At 39.5% G+C, this 14,914-nt stretch overlaps 1 protein-coding gene, 1 long non-coding RNA gene and 1 other non-coding gene across 5 annotated transcripts in view; 1 reads left to right on the forward strand and 2 right to left on the reverse strand.

Moving 5' to 3' along the window:
* LOC120591194 (uncharacterized) overlaps positions 1-13,291 on the reverse strand; it is a 162,883-nt gene extending 149,592 nt beyond the window's left edge. For both annotated transcript variants that reach the window (XR_005649861.1, XR_005649860.1), the window contains exon 1: positions 12,718-13,291. This is a non-coding gene — a long non-coding RNA (uncharacterized LOC120591194). The remainder of the gene's footprint in view (positions 1-12,717) is intronic.
* On the reverse strand, positions 1,204-1,322 carry LOC120591411 (5S ribosomal RNA). Its single transcript, XR_005649889.1, has one exon. It is a non-coding gene; the product is annotated as a 5S ribosomal RNA (ribosomal RNA).
* TET2 (tet methylcytosine dioxygenase 2) overlaps positions 12,330-14,914 on the forward strand; it is a 115,717-nt gene continuing 113,132 nt past the window's right edge. For both annotated transcript variants that reach the window (XR_005649859.1, XM_039848779.1), the window contains exon 1: positions 12,330-12,466. The gene's annotated coding sequence lies outside the window, so the exon portion shown is untranslated. The remainder of the gene's footprint in view (positions 12,467-14,914) is intronic.

Consider the following 14,914-nt stretch of genomic DNA (forward strand, 5'->3'; position numbering starts at 1 on the left):
GCCATAGCTTTCAGTTTACATCACATAGTGCCAGCAGTCCCAGCAGAAAAAGAGTAATTTTCCCCAACACCACCAGCAAAAGGCCCAGAGTTAGCCTTATTGGTACTGATATGCTTGGCTTGTTACATTTCCTACTTAATCATTTCTGTGGGAAGAGGTGGAGGTTGTTCTCTGATTGGCCAAGGTTAGTTTAACGCGTGCCCACTCTTAACACTGAAGGTAGACTGGCTTTCCCTGAGCGTTGCCGCGGTTTGAAGGCTGGTTCCCCAAGGATAAATCATAGTGGCATTACCTGACAAAAGGTGAAATCAATAGATAATAACAAAAAAATGACTTAATACTTAATGTGACCTACATGACTCTGTACCTTCTGGCCCCTGCCTTCCTTTCCAGCCTCGTCTGATTGCATTTTCCAGTCACACTGGCCTTATGCCACTTCCCTTTCTGTTTCTGGGCCTGCCTTCTGCTGCTATGCCCTCCCCATGGAACAAGACTCCTCCTCATGCCCCATTAGATTGGTTCATTTCTGCTCATTTTTCAAAGGCTTTTTTCAAAGTTTAATGATCACTTCTTCAAGAAAAGCTTCAGTTGACTTCTAAACTGAATTTTATCCTTCCTTTTATCTTCCCCCCTCACCAGTCTCCAGATTTCTCCTTTATAGTGTTTGTCATATTGGAATTATTTAATTGTGTAATTACTTTTAGCTATACCAAGACAAAATGTATCTGTATATAAATTTTAAGAGTACTTATTAAATGAAGAAATGAAGTACTTAAATGGACAAGCTGAAGGAACATGTGATGCTAAAGATAACTTTTTCCTTCCATTAATCTCTACATTTCTGGATCCAGTTTTCCTCCATTTCCTTGATACACCGATATCAATTTTTCCCTATGTGCATCCACGAATGTCTTAGAGAAGCTATGTCAGTTACATAGCAACACACAACTGTGAGGAAAATGTGAAGCAAAAATAATTTTAAATTAAATATTTCTGAAGGATATATCATGTTGCTCAGTGCAAAGTACTCACACTCTTGAGATAGACAAACCTGAGTTCTAGTGTTAGTTCAGCCATTCCCTAGCTCTTTGAATGTAGAAGTTATTTTTTGAATTAATTTTTTTTAGTTGAGGCAACTCTTCGTTGACCTCACAGATTGCAAGAACCTTGTCAGCTTACAATCCCTTATTTTTTTATTTTTTACGCCTACAGCACCTGGTCTTCTTAGGTGGTCTCCCATCCAAGTACTAACCAGGCCCGACTCTGCTTAGCTTCCAAGATCAGATGGGATCGGGCTTGTTCAGGGTGGCATGGCTGTAGACTGATTGTGGAAATTTATTTATTCTCTCTGAGCTTTTACTTACCTACAACATGAAAATAAAATCTACCATATAGGTTCTTATAAGAATATAAAAATAATATATACTTTGTGCCCAGCACTCAGTAGGCAATCAATACTTGGTATGTATTCTTATGATTATTCTTCTTGGATCACAGAAGTTTCACTATAACAACAAGCATGGATTAAAACTACAGCTATCACTGTATATTGCCTAGATGATCTCTTTCCACCATAGAAGATTTTTATTCATTTATTACCTGTAGTGGTTTACAATACGCCCTTGTGTTTTAAAGGAAGCTCTGACTTCTAGAATTTTATGTTGTATTACAGGCACCACCTTGGCCTTGTCTAAACCATCAGCATTTAATTCATAATACATTTCACAGACCCCATTTTTCTCTCTCTCTAATGACAAAACTTGTGAAGGAAGTTCATAGGGCCCACAATGAAATGACCCCTTTTAGCCTGTGTCACTTACTGTAGACTATATCCGACCTGACCCTTAAAAAATGTGAAGAAAACTTTCCACTGAACAAATTGTCTCTATTCCTTTATAAGTCCTGTCCTCTACCTCAGTTTGTCATCAGAATAATCTTTAAAAAAAAACAAAAAACAAAAAAACAAAAACAAAAACAAAAAAAACCACAACCACTTTTCAGGGACCTTGTTCAATAAGTTTTCTGTGTCTTTAACCACCCACCTCAGTTTGCTCTCTCTCATCAGCAAACATGCTCGACTCTCTTCCATCTTAAAAAGTTCTTCAATTCCACCTCCTCCTGTAGCTACTTTGCTATCTCCTTCTTCCTCTCTTTAGCTAACCTTCTTTAAATAGTCATCTGCTCTCCCTATCTCCACATACTCATTTCCTGTTTATCCTGCAACCTCAGGCAATCTGGCTTCTGTCACCACTATTCTACTGTAGCTCGCTTTGCCAAGGATGGTGATGAATGCACCACTGTTATATCCAAAGGACACTTCTCATTTCTTGGCTCAGGTGACAGCTCAGTAGTGTGTGGCACTACAAGCCAGGTCAGCACTCCTGCGTGACGCTTGTCCTCAGCTGGCTCCCACAGTGCCACCCACCTCGGGTTTCCTCTTTTCAGGGCTACTCTTCCTGTCAGACCTCAAGCGTGGCATTCCTCTGCTTCTCTCCTGCGGCTTCACTTTTCTTCTCACTCGGAGACTAAGGTTATCTTCCCCAACTGCCGCCCTTTTGCAGATAATTCACAAATTTGTAACTCCAGTCCGAACCTTTCCACTAGGTTTTGGGCTCAGATGCCAAACTGCCTGCTGCAGATGAATGGCCATCCGGTGCCTCACACTTAAATTTTTCATCACTGATTTATTTTTCTTCCACTACTCCGAAACTTCGATTTCCCGGTCTTCATCTCTTTCTGTTATTTCCATCTCCAGTGAAAGTCACCACCAACCATCTTTTTGACCAGGTCAGAAACCTAAGTGACACCCTTGAGCCCTGCCACTGCTCCGCCCCTGCTTCAAAGCAGGTTTTATGCTCCCTTTCTTCCGTGACACTATAGATCTCTCCAGTTATCTCTTTCCTATTGCCTAGTCTCTAACCTAAACACTCTAAGTTTTCCTGAGTCATGTCCCCATTTCCTCACTGGTGTCCTAGCCTCTGCTTCTGTGTTTGTTCTCTCAATCCATTCTTGCCACGACAGCTACAGAGATTTTTCCAAAGTCCAAATCTGATTATTTTCTTTTCTTTTAAAAGGTATCATTGATTTCCCATATACTTAAGCCACAATCCAAACCCCTTAGCATGATTTATGCTAACCCTCATGATCTGGCCCCCGCACACTGCTGCAGCCTGAACGTGTCCACTCTCTCTCTTGACTGCCTATAGAAGTCATCTGGAATGTGTTTTATTTCTTCAAGCATGTCATGTACTCTCATGCCTCTATTCTTCGTATGCTCTTTTATCTCCACCAAGTACTCTTCCCTGAATTTCTTCTTGACCTGGGTAATTCCTACTCATCCTTAAGACTGCAGCTTAAATGTTACTTTCATGGGAAGTTTTCTCTGAACCTGCAAATATGAGTTAAATGCCCTTCCTATTGCACCCAGCACATTTTATTCGCATATCTTACAATGATTTATAATTGCCCATTTACATGTCTGTTTTCCCACTTGACTATAAACTCTGTAAGAGCAGGGGGGCACATTTCGCTCACTATTATATTGCTGAGTAAGAGAATAAATAAGAAATATATTGAGAAAAGAATAACGCAGTGAGCCATCTCAACAAGTTTGATTTTAACACAGAATACAGCTGAGAAAGCAGAGCATGGGAAATGCCACCACTAATGTGAAACAGGAATGAACAGATATATCATTATCATAACGTGCCTTTGAGGGATGTTCTATGATAGTTATTTCCATTTACTTCTGATCCTTCTGTGTTTTGAGGATTTCCTGAGCAGACTCCCAGAATGTCAGTTTGACTTGGTTTGGTTATGGGTATTTATTGATGAAAATGCCTCTTAAGAACGGGAAAACTGAAATATAAATGACACATTTGCATCTCTCAAGCACCACTATGACCTATGATAAATTAGAAATTCAGACTCGAACAACCATTTATGCAATGGAAAATGGGACTAACTATCTTCATTTCTAAAGTTTTCTGAAAACATTTCTCAGAAGGTATCCTGACTAGGTTAGTTTTCACTTATCTCAAATCCTTTGGTAAGCTTCTCTTCGACCTCTGGATTCTGAATTCACAGTACAATCCTTTTATGAACAAAGCAATTCAAAAGGTACCAACTAAAAAGTGGAACCTATAGTTATTTCTCTTGTCACCAAAACTATGTTTTCAAATCTTATGCATTACTACCAAAATCCACACCCTCCACACGAAGTCTCTAAAAGTTTAAAAGTAAAAATGTAAGGCACTGAGTAAAGTAGGTATTGTCACCAATAATTAACAATTCTACATTAGCTTTTTTCCTAACGATTTGGATATGTGATAAAGCGTTATTGCTTGGCAAGCAGCCCTGTTGGAGAGCACTGTTATTTGCTAAAATTGTATGAAACTTGTCTTTTCATGAAATATTTTAGAGTAAAACATTTTACTCAGTCCAGATTGTGTGCATAAAGTTTCATTCTGAGCTTTGGTTTCATTAGAAAATCTGTGAGTTTGAAACTCTGACTTAACATAAAAGCTACCAAACTCCACCCTCACCAGCTCTATTCAATAAAAACAAAAATTATTTCAATTAACTATGGATATTTAAAAAAATTATTCACTTTTTATAAAAATGTGAATCTATGTCTTCTGGTCCAATGATTTTGCTTCTTTAAATACACCCCCACCCACCCACACTTCCCCTCCCCCGCCTAATAATAATAATAATAATAATAATAATAATAATACACACACACATACATGTACACACACACATCTTTCCCTGTGGCTTGAAAAGAGAAATCGAAGAGCTCCAACATTTTATCTTTCAGGACTTTGAGTAAATTGTTATTCTTTCCCTGAGAAATGTTTTAAGGGAATAGATTAACTTTCATCTCACATTTAGAATGAAAAACTTCCTACCACAGTGGATAACCTACATTAAAAAAAAAAAAAAAAAAAGATTACCTTAAACACATTTTTTCTAAATGTTTCTGTTACTGTAGCATTCTGTTCTGTCTGTGTTACACAGGCAAGAAATAAAAATGCAATCAGCCTAAGATACAATGTCACAAGTTGATCAGAGCTTCTTTTCTACTCCCAGGAAGGAATTAAAATTGGTTGTTTCCCTTTGGTTTATAGAAAGAATATTGAACAAAGCTTAAGTCTGAGAATGTGTCACCTGCTGTGTGACCCTGGGCAACTTACTTAATCTCTCCGACATGTCCCCTCATGTGTTAAACACATGTTCTCTGGTGTTAAAAAGTAAAATAGTGTCATAACTGTCTTATCTATTTTTAAGATTATTATATATACTAAATGAGATAATGAATATTATTTGGGGGAGAGGTTTTCAGTAGCAGAATCTAGACTACAATCCTGAACTGTCAGTCTGAGTTTAACACTTCCAATAAGTATGTTTTTATTAGTTTCTCTATTTTTTAAAAATATCTATGTTATGAGTTCATACTATTTTTACCTTTAACAGCAGCCCTCACACAACAAAATTATAACTTCAGCATTTCCTGAGTTTTAGAGACTCTTCTAGTTCTTGTTCACTAGAAGGCAGTGGCTATCGATGTTTTACAATTTAAGGAGATTCAGAAAAGCTTCCTTCATTAAAATATATTGGTATCGCTATTAGGATCACACTCACCTGACAACCACCATGCCACCACCACCATGCTAAACACGTCCTTTTCCAGTATTTCTCACTTGCTTATCTCTCCGTACCCTGTCTAACTAGAGCCAGTGATCATAAGATTTCTAAGAAATGAAAATTAGCACCCCTGCCCCCATGAAAGCTCTTTTAGGATTTGTTTTTGATGTTCTAGTTTAACGTGGGTGCATTCGTGTATATCTGTTTATTTCATCTTTTACTCCAACCTTTCTTTCAGGAACTCCTATTTTGTAGTCACTGCTTGGATATAATCTATTCTCTTAGGAGTAAAGGCAATGTAAGATGCAGAACAGTTGTTTGGCAATCAACCCATGTTCAATTTAGAGGCATGCCTAATGACTGACAGATCAAGGAGGTTTCTGCCAAATAGTTATAATATTGTGCTCCAGGATAGAAAAGAAGAAAACACATTAAACAGAGGTTGGTAGAGCAGAGCTTTGCAGGAAACTATCTGGCCTCTCATGCTCCCACAGGCTCTGAGTTGGCACTGAGTCAGATCTCATTAGATTTTTTCACGCATTTCTAGAAAGTATGAAAACACATTTCGGAATATATGAAGAAAACGGGATGCCAAATAATGGTTACCCTATTTCCTTTTTAAATTTTTCTTTCTTTTCCATAAAGAATATCTTTAAGAAAGAGATTAATTTAACTCATGGAGATCTAAAACTAGTTTATTCTCTATAGCTCTTCCTTCCAGGAAGAATTGCACTAATGGCTAATATGATGCTATGTAATACACTCATACACTATTGTATGACCATTACTTTGGGGGAAAAAAAGAAATTAGAGTCAATTTGTCTAACTGTCTAGATTAAAGAATTATTTAAAAATTTATAGAAAAATGTGATAAAACTCAAATGAGAATTTTGCCTTGAGAACAAAAATCCCAAAATATTCTTTACTATTTGAACTCAGGCAACTTCCAATACTATACTTCTTTTCCCCGATACATCAGGCTATCAGTCCCATCACTTATATTTCCCCTCTAATCTTTGTTTTTCACTACTGATATTCTGGGCTCATTCTTTGGTTGCTAATTATTTATCACCTCCTCAAAAAATATTTATTTTTTTTACCTGTCATGAGAGAACTTAGAAGGATTTAATCAACATGAAATACAAAAAGGGAGTCATAGGCAACTGGGTTAGATCTTTGTAAAGGTGTGATAGATAACATTTGCTCCATGAGTGACAACATTGTGTGCCTATTATCACTAGGTGTAAAATGACTTGTTTTCATGTCTTTTTACATAGTAAGCTATACTAGTGATTTTTAAGCAGAATGGTACATCTAATTGTGAATCTTCTGAAAACTATTGTTACTCCAGCCCCATCCCAGACCTCATTCATCAGAACCTCCAAACGGCTGGTGGGAGTAGAGGAATAGAAGCTAGTTGTGCGTAGGTTTCGAAAGCTCCACAGGTGATTCTAATTTATTTTCCCAATGGAAAGATTTCATGCGATCCTCATTCTGAAGATTTTATCCCCAAAGATCCATGACCTATTAACGCTTTCAGTAGGTGGCGATCTTTCCACCTGCCAGCTCCCCGGCTTGGCAGGAGTGAACCCTAAGTCATTCAAGGAAGTCAGGAGCAGATCAAGGGTGCTAGAGCTCCCCTTCACCACAAACATACTGAAAACAGATAGAACTTATCTTTATAAACAATTTGTTAATGGGGTAAGACTTAAGATAAAGCAGCTACAAAGGGGGAGGGGTCAAGGGCGTGGTATCACATTTGTTCATTAAAGAAATGTAATCATTGTTCCAAAGAATTCAAGCATGCCAACTTTTTAGCATAAAACTGGAAACTAAAAAGGAAAATAAAAAAAGTTAGAAAGCAAACGATAAGAAAAATCAATTTGAGATTTAGACAGGTTTTTGTTTTGCTTTTGCTTTTGCATTATGTGAGGAAGAGATGAACACTGAGGTTATTGCTAAAAACAAAACCCAAACAAACAAACCAGAAACTAATTATGTGAAAAACTTATCATGGTGTACACATAGATTTGTATATCTGCTAAACTGGGGAGCTAGCACAGTGCACTTGCATGGACAGGAGCTTTAGAATCAGACAATCCTAAATTTAGGCCTTGGTTCCAGCTCTTTAATTCCACCAACCTACTCAACCCTTAATTCTCAAAAAGATATCACCTACATTATTTGGTTGTAATAAGCATTAAATTTAAAGGGGGAAAGGAGGTAAAACTATTATCCCAATGCTCTGTGCATAGCCTGTATTTAACAAATAGTATTACCTTTGGAGTACTAAGAATAAGTTAATATAGATGCTTAGTTGTTTTTATTTATTCATAACAAAGAATAATGAAAAATTATTCTGAGTTTTTAAGGGAAGATTCCTATATCAGTCATACTAATAATGGTGAGAAAAAAATTAAAGAAAGATGAGCAGGGAAATTTATGAGGATAGTTTTGGTATAAAAAAATGGCCTGATCTTAAAATCACAAAACATACATTTGAGAGGTGCTCTTCTCTTAACAGTTTATATGACCTTGAGGAAGTCACTTAACCTCATTTTTCATATTTTTTAGATGGAAATTAAATTAAATGCCATCTTGAATATGGCATAAGATTTTCAATATTAGGCGTAATAGTATACACATTACCATAAAAACATAATAGTGTACAAAATATTTAAAAACTATAAAATCCTATATAAATGTAAATGGTGCTGAGGTAATTGCTAATAGTTAAAATTTATTCATTATTAAAGTTTGTCATTAAAGTTGAAACATTATTCTCTCAAAAGAAAGTGGGATATTATTTGAGTTACCAAATTTGGATGAGAATAAGAGTAGTTACTAAATAGTGAAGTCAGAATTTATGAGAAGAAAAGAGATTGATATCAGCAACATATTTACAATACTTCTGGAGACATTTGTATGATGTTTGTTCCATGATGTTTGATCCTAATATTATTTTTATAATGCTTTTGGCTATATTTTAACTGGATTAGACTTTTGCATTTCATCGGACTTTCGTTTTGCCCCCATCAAATCAATACACACATTGGATAGCTCCTGATTTAAGTAAATTAGAATTATAACATTTGTATCTCTTTCTTTAAAACTTCCAAATTACAGAAAGAGAAATTAACAATATGCAAAAAGGTCAGAGAAAAGTAAGTAGAAATCATATTCTATCAAGACCCTCATAATATTATGACCCCTGGCTTTAGACAGTAATGGTTTTTATTAGTAATTATTTATATCAATAAGTTAAAATGTTATGTCTAAATGTTTCATCTATTAGAGATTTTTTAAATTAGCATTCTACCTATGTTAAATATGTAACTTCATATGGTGTGCAGTAATGTCACCAGACAAAAGGCAACAAGAAAGCCCCTTCACAGCAATGTCTGCTGTGCTGTTTGAAGGTCAATTGTCTTTTAAGCATGCAGAGAATCTTTATCATGTCATACTTCAGAAATATGTTTTCAGAGATGGGAAACAACAGGGTATGATTTAATGCTTTTGTTAAACCACTATAATTATTTCAAAGAAGTATGTATCACGACTATTTCTTTGTTAAAGACAAAATCAAGTCCTTAAAATTTCCTATTCTGCAGGTGGGAAGGAAATTAAGAATTACCTTTTTTGTTGTTGTTGTTGTTAGTATAAGAAATTTGCATTGTAAAGCAAGCTGCTGTTGTCAGCTCTTTAATGGATAGAACAGACAGGAAGCTGCCTCCACCCTAAGAGGCTTAGAGACTGAGCAACTGAGTTAGACAGCAGGTGCCCAGGCCAATCAAGTCAATTTTCTAACACAGAATAGCATGTCGTGGAACTTGTTCTATTAGTCTTTTTTCTTTGTTAAAGAAGCAAGGATTTCTCTGTGTGGAAGCAGTGCCATTTCTAGTTTGAGGGAAAAAAAAATGGTAAGGAATTTGATAACAATTGACTGTTGTTAAGACAGCAAATTATCTTTTAAAAATAGATTATCCACACCTATAGGAAGAATCTGAAGAATGCACACAATTAATAAAAGCTGCCTCTGAATTACCCATACAAATGTGCACTCATGTCCAGTAAACAACTGATTATGTGCATCATATCTTTAATTTCCCAGAAATAGCAACTAAGAGTTCTTTTTAATTAACAATATAAAGTCTCTCTAAACATTTTATACTTGGAAACCTTAAGAATTTTACTCCTTTTGCTGCTGAAAAGTCACATTAGCCAAGAGGAGTAATGTATTTTCTCTTAAATTAACAAATGTCATGGTGGTTAAGGGTGTGGTGGGGGTGCAGAGAAAGAAGTTGGCAAGGAAAAGTTTAGGGCCTGTTGCAAAACCAACTGCAAGCCAAGTATGATTCCAGATAGACAAGAACCACCTGTTATAACAGAGAGAGATTTGAAAGATGAAATAAAGAGATGATCTTAAAGATTATTTTTACAATTACCATATAAGTAACTAAAGGTATATACAGATGTTTATGAGACATGTGTGAATACAATGTTTGCCACATATTATTCAATGTAAGATTATGTGTTTCTAGCCAAAACTCCTGGAAGTAGATGTTTTATGATTAGTAATAGTAATAACTACCCAGGCACTTACCTAGTGTTTTATTTAATCTTTGCAACGCCCTGTTGTTTTAGAAAGTGCTTAGCAAATAAGAGAGCTGATACATACAGAGGTAAGTACAATGCTCAAGGTCACACTTTCGTAAAAGATAGAGCCAAGATTCACTTAGGTCTGTTGGGCTCCAAAACCCATGCTTTCAACAATTCTGCTCTAATGTACACTACATAAATATATGCCATGGTCTTCGGCAACTTTACTTTTTGAACTTGAAAAGCAAATCCAAGGAACCTCCTAGTTTAAAATTCATTAACAATTGCCAAAACTTTTGGTGATACATTAGTGTACCATTAGAAAAGACAAATTCATTTTCACAGAATGAAATGCGTAGGGGAAAATGAACGATTTTACTTAGATTCTGCAAAATCAGAAATCTGAGTCAACTTTGTCTCGAAATGGAATAAACAATGTTTCATTAGAATGCACTTTAAGCATTCATCTTAGCAACAATGTGTTACATAGAAAGAGGTCCCTTTTTAAACCTTTTCAAAGAAGAAATATTCCAATTTCACAAAATTAGCAAAACACTTTACTTCTAAAGAAATTACAGACACAAAACAGTGGGATACACAAAATAACTTCTGTTGACTTAAGAGTATTGTCATCACAATGCAGCGATCCCATGCATGAAAGATGTACCCCAAATATCTATTAACATTTCAATGTCGGTAACCTAAGAACTTAAAGACAGAGGGTAAATCTCAAAAACTACTATCCGACATAATGATTCATATAGGCTTTGTTTTTTATCTCATCTTCGAGTAAAAAAATATATATATGATTAGGAAAAAAAGACTATCAAAAAAGCGAAGTAAAACTAGTTGGCGGTAGAAAAGAAAAACTCCTGTCAGAGGACGGGCGTAGCTGTAGAGTCCCGAATGTCACGGAAAATCGAGAGTCCGTCTTTGGGAATGTTGTTCTTAATGGGTCGATTTCTTCGTTACTTAATTATACGGGTGGAACCCCCTTCCCCCGCCCCCCGCCACAATAGCGGCTCAGACGGGAGAAAAGTCAAGCATTTGAGGGTGCAAGCTTATTTCTTACAACCGAATTTAGCGAAAAGTCGCGTCACTGGTGAGCAATTCGTTGGGTCTGTGAAGATCCCTCTGGTTCCCAGCGCACGTGCCCAAAGTAAACAGAAGGTGGGCCACCGCGGAGAGAAGCGGGACTCGGTCAGTCTCCTAATTTGTCGTGCCTTTAAAACTACAGGCCCCTAATGCACTAAGGGCATGCCCTCAGCGAACAGGGGAGTGCTTCTGCTCGGCAAGATTAAAGTGACAGTGCAGAGAGGATGCCAAAGCTGGGGCGGGGCGGGGGAACCTGCCAGGGGATAGTGCGGGCCTTTGCGGGAGGAGGTGGGTGCGCGGGGCGTGTGCGGGGATGCCTGCATCGAGGTGGGAGCAAGAGCTAGTGCGAGGGTGCGGGGCGGAGGTGGGTGCGCGCGGGGTGGCGGGGTGTGCAGATACCTAGAAGGAGGTGGCGGAGTGCAGTACCAACGAAAAGTTTCAAAGCTTAACCCGGGGTCTCACATCCTGGTGCCAGGCGGCCACGCCACCGCCCCCTGCGCGCCTGCACCACGCCTTAACCCGGCCTGGAGACCCGTCCGAAGGTCCCGGCTGCTCCGGGTCGGGCCGCGTCGCCCGGGGGCTGGACCTTCCCCCGCGCCCGCCCCCGCCCCGCGCTCAGCCCGGCGCGCCGCTCCCCTGCTCTGCCAGCTCCAAGCGCCAGGGCAGCCCGGCCGCGACCGCGCGCCCCAGTGTCCGGCCGCCGGGTGCCTCGGCCTTGGTGCGGGACGCCCCGGCGGGGGGCTGCCTCCCTGGGAGCCGTGGCTGAGGGACCGAGGGCGGCAGCGGAGGCCGGGCGGAGGAGGAGGACAGCTGGGCGGAGGAGGAGCAGGAGGCCGGGCGGAGAAGGCGCAGAGCTCGGGCGGCCGCCGCCTCCCCGCGAGCGCCGCGCGCCCAGGCCCGGCTCGCATGCGAGTCACGTCCGCCCCCTCGGCGCGGCCGCCCCGAGAAGCCGGCCCCGCCGAGTGATGAGAACAGACGTCAAACTGCCTTATGAATATTGATGCGGAGGCTAGGCTGCTTTCGTAGAGAAGCAGAAGGAAGCAAGATGGCTGCCCTTTAGGATTTGTTAGAAAGGAGACCTGACTGCAACTGCTGGATTGCTGCAAGGCTGCGAGACGAGAACGAGGTCAGAGCGCTTCTCTTTTGCCGCGAAACTCTCCCTTTCCTCTCCCCTTCGCTTTCTCTCGGGCTTCCAGGGACGGGGGAGCAAACCCTGCAGTGTCACCCACAAATATCAAGAGGGAAGAGGGAAGCTTCACAAATTACTGGAGCCTCTTCAACATGGCTGACAAATATAGTTTTAATTCCCCCTCCTCCCCCCTTTAAACCTATAGTTCTGGGTTCTCTTCTCTCTTCCTCCGGACCCGGAAAACTTACCTTTGTGACTCCGACCAGCCGGTTTCCCGGCCTTTTATCGCCAGGAAAGTGATTTTTCTTTGCTTTCCTTTCTAAAATAGTTCAGCTTTGGGGGGCACTACATTTCCCTCTAATCCTCCCACTCCCCTTCTAAGTCAGACGAGTCTCTGGTCTATCCTAACCCACCCCGGAAAGAACAGTGACGGGGGGTTTTCGACCCTTTTATGTGCTGTCGGTCTGGATCTGGCTCTGCCTCTGGATTAGCGTCCGCCCCTTCTGTCCCCCTGTCCCCTTTTTGGGGGGCGTACTGAGCGAATGTCACCGGGAGTGGAACTGGAGTACACTTAGTGAGGTTTTGTTTTTTCCTTGAGTCCGCACGTTTTGTTAGTGCTGCCGAGCGAGAGAGGAAAGAATAGTTTCTCTGGTCCCCCAAACAAGACGAGAACCCACTCTCTCAAGGTACATCAGCTCTGCGATGGGCTGTGCCTTGCAGCCTGGGGAATGTGTGTAAGAGAATTTGTGGGCAAATCTGTATCCTGGCTTTGTGCTTCTCCCGAATCCGCTTCGTTGGGCTCCCCGGTAAGTGACAGGCAGACACAAAGGCAGGCGCAGGCCGGGGGAGGGGGCGGGAGGGAGGGGGAGCGTGGAGAGTTGGAAGACTGCAAGGTCAGGGGCGCCGAAAGAAATGAAACCCAATCCCAGCAAAGAAGCAGAGAAGTAAAGAGCATTTTTTCTAACAGTCCCGTCCAAATTTCTTTCTCTCTTGGCTGTTCTGTTTTCTTGGGTCTTTTATCTCTCTGCCTTTCTCTGTGTCTCTTTTCTTCCTCCACCCTCCATCTCCTCCTCCTCTTACACACACACACACACACACACACACACACACACGCGCTCTCTCTCTCTCTCTCTCTCTCTCTCTCTCTCCTCTGTCTCTCTGTCTCTGTCTCTCTGTCTCTCTGTCTCTCTCTCCATACACACACTTGAATCTTGAATCTTTTTACTGGGGCTGCTTGTATAGTATTATTAAGCTAGCAGAGTTTCCATGGAGAGTTTTCTACCTATGACAAAATTAAGTATGGCCTGGGTAGACTCCACGGAAGGTTGAATATAAAATACAATGTTATTTGCTGACTATTGCCTTCATGACATACTTTTAATTGCATTGAGTGACTCCCCCCACCCCCCCACACACACTTCGTCCAGTGTTTAGGAACTGAAAGAAGGGTTATTTTCCAACTATTTGCTTAACTTTAGTGAAATATTTTTATATTTGCCTGTCTAGGGAGTAGGGTACATCTATGAATTTAAAATCTCAAATCACATATTTTAGCTTTCCCCTTCCAATCAAGGATAATGCAAGTCCAAAGGCAAAAATATTCATTAACAAATGATCCAACATAAGAGTAAGATTGTATCTTAGGGAGAAGTTGGGATATACAGAAAAAAAGTTATTGGTTTTGTCTGGTTTAAGACTGTGGGTATTGTTGCCTGACTAATGAAATCATTATATTTGCATTTTAATGGAAAGTTGAAATACTGGAGGGGACTTATATTCTTTTACATGTTTACATGTGTGTTTCATAACAGGTTTGAAGTAGAATATAAATTTCAGTGCAATAAATACTCATCTTTTAATGTTATTAAGCAAAGTAAGTGAAGGGTTGCAAAGTCAAGCTTAAATTTAGAAGGTATGTAGATGATTAAAAGATGGACAGAAAGAAAATAACGAACACTACTCCATAAATCAGATTTCTGAAACCATTTGTCCCCAGTAGTTCACTTTGTAACTCTATGTTGATCTCTGGGAAAGCAGTTTACTTTAATCATTGATACTAGTGGTTATTTCACATGATTACAAGGGAGAAGTATTACTCATCTCTGCAGAACAGAAACAGCTCATTTGGTTAGTTATTTGTCATAAAATATTAAAGAAAGAACACTTAGGAATTTAGCATAAATGCTTACTATTTGCTGAGAGAACAATGGTTAACTATTCCAGCAATTCAGAATTAAAAAAATAAACAGTTTTTTTTTTTTTTGCTAATAGACTAGTATCTAACTACTTTTTATGGACTTTTTAAATGTTATGGTATGTACTATCTTCGAGCTGTTTAAGAGTAGATTTATTTTCCATTCACATTGATATCTAAGAATATGTGCACTGGTTAATAATTCCGGTTGTGACCATGAAGGCTTATTCTTTCCTATCAAATTTAGACTA

The sequence above is a fragment of the Pteropus medius genome, unplaced genomic scaffold (genome assembly GCF_902729225.1).
Source record: "Pteropus medius unplaced genomic scaffold, Ma_sr-lr_union100, whole genome shotgun sequence".
NCBI classification, from domain to species: Eukaryota; Metazoa; Chordata; class Mammalia; order Chiroptera; family Pteropodidae; genus Pteropus; species Pteropus medius.